We start from the raw sequence: 6,161 nt of genomic DNA, 5'->3' as shown, positions 1-6,161 counted from the left end.
GAACGCGAAAAATCCCAATCAGCTGAATGGTGACATGGTTTGACTGTCTGGGGATAATAAATGTCTTTGGACAATACCCACCATGCAGCTGCCAATACCATACAGTTCACGTGTTAATGTTTAATGATTTTGTTAAAATAATATATATATATATATTTTTTTTTTTTTCTCTCCAAAATTGTGTAATGAAAAATACTTTAGTGAAGTCAACTCCGCAACTAACTGACTATTCTTAGTTATAATTTTCACAGATCATTTGACCACCCTCATAACATGTGACAAAATGTATTAGAAGCAATGTTTTTATGAATAGTAGCAACAATTTTCATCTTGCACTCATCAACAAATCGAGCGCTTCGTAGTAAATTCAGCATATCTGAAGCGTTTGGTTATTGTGTGTGAACACGACAACCAACATTTATGCTAATTAAAAAAAAAAAATCAAATTATATAAAATACTGACATTATTATGACATCTTGGTGAGTCTGCATGTGGAAGATTCTGAGGTGACAACATCGTCCCTACCGAATTAGGTATAGGATGATTTACATTTAGGAATGTCAACACCGCGACCGTCAACTACGTGACCACTGAAATTTGGTCTTCATGCAAAATGGCGATTGATAAAATAAAGAGATATCAAGCGACAATATCAACTTGGTCAACACATAACTAACTGAAGATAATTAATCTAGAATTGAAAAAAGTAGGAGAAGTGACTTCTCCCTTCCCAGAACAAAGGGGAAGTATTCTAGTGATTTTGATTGACGTAGTTAATGCTTAAAGGGACATTCCTGAGTTTGCTGCATTGTATGATGTTCCCGACTCATAAAATATTTCTACAATTAAACTTACATATTAAATATATTTTCTTGTTTAGAATATCAGTGTCTGTATTCAATGTGTTTCTGGTCATCTTAATATTTGCAAGAAGCCCAAACTGGATTTTGTCTTCAAATAATTTCGTACGTACGAAAAAAACAATATTTTAGGAAATAAAATGAAATTAAACCTAATACAAATATTAGAACGATCAGAAACACGTTTAATATACAGCCACTAATATTTTATGCAGAAAAATATATTTGATATGTAATTACACTCGTTAGGAAGTCTCTGTTAGTCGATAACATCTGAAAAATTACAGCAGACTCAGGAATGTCCCTTTAATTTACACCGCTGTGATTATATAGTTGCTGAGTTGACTGCACATACATAAAATGTAATTTCATTAAAACAAATACATGTATATTAAAAGAAGTGGAAAATCATCGCTGCTTGGGCTGATAAAACCAACACTAAGTCTCTGTAGATAGAATAGGTTGAAAATTGAAGAGTTTAGCATGACTTTAAAATTTCACAGATGCATGGGTTGAAATTACACAACTTTGGGAGAATGACCCTTTAATCTTGAAAACAGCGAAGTCATGACATACATCAAAACAAAAGAATACAAATTAAACAAATATACAAACAATGAACGAGTATTGAGATATTTATTGTTAAAATGAAATCATTATCTGAGTACAACATTGTTTTGATTACATCATGTAACAGTATATATTTACATACACATTTGTTTGCCGTTTGTAACTTGGTTTAATATAGTTTGCATACCTATTGGTCATAAAACGCACATAAAAAGGAAGACAGTTTCTATCCGAACAAAATATACATTATTATTCAATGACAGATTTCTTAGTTATAATATAAATATATCTATTATTTGCATTAAATGACAATACACAAATCATAAACCGAAAGTATTAAAATTCGGGAATAGTATATTCATTTCAGAAGAAACAGAAAGAAACATAATTAGTAGAAGTACATACATTTAAACATACACTAACGTGAACTAAAGATAGTTTACGAATGTAAAAAAACATTTTAAAAAGTCGTACGAGTCAGTATCAAGTACGTTTCCATTAATAAAACATAAGATGGACTTTGTAGATTTAACATATAATAGGAATCTAAAATGGTAGACAATCCTTGCTCTTTTATTAGCGTTAAAAAATCGTTATGTAATTGCTTATTTGTCATGCCTCTCTTTGTTGTAAAACTATACGACCATTTTTCATGTTAGATGTAAAAAAAAAGAACCCATTGAGATATTCCACTCAAACACACCATTCAAGTTCACATGTAAACGTGCGTGGAGGTAATTTTGCCATGGGGGGTGAGGTCCTACACTGTGGCGAGCCAAGTTTTTTTGGGGTTCTAGTCATGCTCTACCGAAAAATATATTTAAAAATAAAATTGAACTTTGCACATTAGCCTGCTGAGACGAGTTTTTTTTTCTTTAAAAACTAACAAATTTGAAGTGTTTTGTACTGCAGACATCAGTTAGATTAAGAAAAAACAGAAACAGAAAACTGGTCATGTCTAACTAGGCCAGAAGTACAACATTTCAACAGTTAAAACTAGTTGATTTCGGCAGCAATATGTCAACATATGACCGACTTATAAAACATCCTAAAAGATATATGCGAAATAGATTAAATCGTTTTGATGATAATATGAAATGTATTCGTATAATATTCTATGTCAGTTGTTACATACAGTAGTAGTTTAATGTTTAGTAGCCCACGCATTGCAGTGTTTGTGTTTAACAAACAAACATAGTATTATTGAATGGGTTTGACACAGCAGCTGATCCATAAATATCAAAGATCATTACATTAAAAAATACGATAATTTGTAGCTGTTTAGTAAACGTTACAAACAGGCTTTTACAATAAGTACAGGGACGTAGGCTAGGGGGGTTCCGGAGGGGGGGGGGTCGGACGAACCCCCTCCCACTGAAGAAAATGGTCCGCTTTCAGAACTAAAACATACAGGTTTATACATATGGAGTTTCTGGTGGTGCAAAAACAAAATAGAAAAAGGTCCACTTGGTTCATATTCGACCCCCCCCCCCCCCCAGGTCCAGATCACGCTACGCCCCTGAAGTATATGGTAAGTTGTCAAACACGAACATAATAAAGATGCAAAATCGATACCACAGTACAAAACAGGTTAGTGTGCAAATGTTCCAAGAAACACGCAAGTTTAAGAGAAATATATCTAATGTTAAGTACATTTTATGTATCTATAAAACAAACGAATTGTTCATTGTTCATTCATTCATCATGATATCTAGCTATTTATAAAATGTATCAATGAAAGAATATCAGAAAATATATGTAAGTATTCATAGCCATACAAGTCACAACATGGGTGGGTGGGTGGGTCGAGTTGCGTCATCTGAACGGCAAAATTCCATTGGGCACCATCAAAAATTGGGCGTCGCCCTCGGCTAACCACTTAACGTTGTTTTTGTTGTTGTTGTTATCATTAGTATTATTATTAATCTGTTTCGCGCTAATACTTGAGCATCTAGTGAAATGTACCGTGGTACTGGGTTTCCTATCTGGAATGATTGATATATTTGCCTTTGATTAGACATGAATTGGCTTAAGTGTGTCCATCGCGCTAACATGATTTATCCATTTAATTTTTTCCCCATGTTTCTACAAATCGAAACAAACTCGACTTAGTGGACTTCGATCTGTTTTCTATGCACGCAATCTTGCCATATTGTTGAAGCGTCGTTCTCGTGATTAATCGCGAAATCTTGCCATACGTAAGCTAATCGATACAATCAGAATTAATTCAGTGTGCCTGGTAGTCCTAATCTTGTCTAACAAACGGAATAACCCAGTCACAGGGCCGTGCTTGGCAGTCTACATAACAACAGCAGTCTAATGTCATGTGATAATATGCAAGGTCTTCAAACTGCACATATTGTGATTATTACCGTTACACTGGTAGAATTCTTAGTTCAGACAATTTCTCATTCTAGCCAGTGACCAAGAAGTTTGTTTTGTTTAACGACACCACTAGAGATCATTGATTTATTAATCATCGGCTAATGGATGTCACACATTTGGTAATTTTAACAAAATATAGTCTTAGAAAAAAAACCCGCTACATGTTTCCATTAGTAGCAAGCGATCTTTTATATGTACCATCCAACAGACAGGATAGCACATACCACGGTATTCTGGATCAAGACAATGCAGGTTTGGCAAAATGTTACGGGAATTTTAAAGTCACTTTGAGTGAAAAATTAAACAAAGTAACCACAAGGCTACGTCGCTCCCCTAGCCAGTGCACCACGACTGGTATATCTAAGACCGTGGTATGTGCTATCCTGTCTGTGGGATGGTACATATAAAAGATCCCTCGCTACTAATGGACAAAATGTAGCGGGTTTCCTCTCTAAGACAATATGTTAAAATTACCAAATGCTTGACATCCTATAGCCGATGATTAATAAATCAATGTGCTCTAGTAGTGTCGTTAAACAAAACCAAACTTTAGTTCAGACATCCGTAAACATTTCAATAAATCAGTTTAGTCTTCTGTAATGTTTAACTAATTTTACGATTGTCAACAACAAATTTTTTTTATTGCTCCTATACTGTTTTATATCTGCATATTATAACCCAACTCCAATTTGCATTCATGTTTTATGACAGGAGTTCTTATAGGAAGGTATGCAAACATTAAATAATATTCGTTATTTATATTAAAGTATACCACTGATCATTTGCATTGCATTTCTTAAATTCTGGGACATCTGTATCATAAAAAGTTAATATTCACGTTGGACCCGCTCTCTTTGAACTGAATAATAATAACACAGCAACTTAAGTCGAGACACTTCCAGCCCAGTTTGTGACATGTTGCAAGACATAAAATACCGTCAAGTTTATGGTTCAGCGGCGTGGTAGGAATACCACATTAAAATAAAAGATGACGGATCGCCGTTATGCGGCGCTGGGGTAATAAAACCACATGAATAATACCGGTTTCTGATCTAGGTTTCTGTTTATGGCAATAAATACAACCTTAAGGCTGTGCCCGATCTGACAGCTAGAAGGAAAAGCCGGGAGTGGGAGACAGGACTTTTACAATGCCAGACGTCAAAAGTTATGTGATGTAACCCGAAACCACCCACGGAATATCAATCAATGAATGTAATATTCACAAAACATAATAAAGTTTGTTTTGTTTAACGACACCACTAGAGCACATTGATTTTATTAATGATCGACTATTGGATGTCAAACATTTGGTAATCTGTAATAAAAAAATAACAATAACAATACAAAGCAGGAAAAATACTTATAAAAATATTTCATTTTACCAAAATCTGTCATGCATAAAAAGAGCACACCCAGTATGATACTGTATCCCCCACGCCCCAATAAATACCCCCACCAATCACCCCAAACAGTAAAACATGTCTGCCTCCAGTTACCACTACCAAATAATTTACTTATGGAATCTTTTAAAATTCAGAAATCTTCATTAGTTAGTCATACAAACAGATAGATTAAGTGGAAACGTGTTTGATACTGAAGTATCCTCATATCCAAATAAACCCACTGTATGCTTTATTACCCAATAAGCCAACTGTATGAGCTACATTTCTAATGAACCTATTGTATGCTTCGTTAGAAAACAAATCTATTGTGTGCTTCATTAGGAATTAACCGATTAACCGCTTTTTGTCTTAAATGAAAAACGAAACAAACAAATCCAACTAACAATTCGGTTAAATTAGCATTTTAGCTATATAACAATGAGGGCCGTTCCAAGACTAAAACAAGAGGGGTGGCAGGACGAAACGAATCAAGACAAGAGCAATAGGGAGGTCAGGTCAGGTCATAGGGTTTTACATGTACATTCAGAGCAAGCTGTTGTAGTGCACGCACGTCATGGGCACAGGTGCCGGCCTTGGCTGGCTCATCTGTCTAGGACAGGAAAGGGGTTAGGGTGGGTGGGAGAGGGGGGTGCAATAGGGAGACAAAAAGGGCACTTTTAAAGTAAACATAACTCTTTTTTTGTATTGTGTTGGTGGTACAACTACTCCCCTATCCCCCCATGCTATATAGGTACGGCCCTGAGCATGCAAGAAATAAATAAATGTAGCAATATTAAAAAGTAATCGATGGAAGGTTTCCACAGACAAACAAAACATTCTGGTCTGTTTTTGAAAGAAAAAGAGTTAATAATTTCCAGATGTCTTTTAATTAACTTCTATTTATGTTTCATATGAATTTATATAAATATTATATGTATGTATCTATCTGTGTATTGACATCCA

The sequence above is a fragment of the Gigantopelta aegis genome, chromosome 3 (assembly GCF_016097555.1).
Source record: "Gigantopelta aegis isolate Gae_Host chromosome 3, Gae_host_genome, whole genome shotgun sequence".
Classification (NCBI taxonomy): domain Eukaryota; kingdom Metazoa; phylum Mollusca; class Gastropoda; order Neomphalida; family Peltospiridae; genus Gigantopelta; species Gigantopelta aegis.
This window is presented reverse-complemented; position numbering follows the sequence as displayed.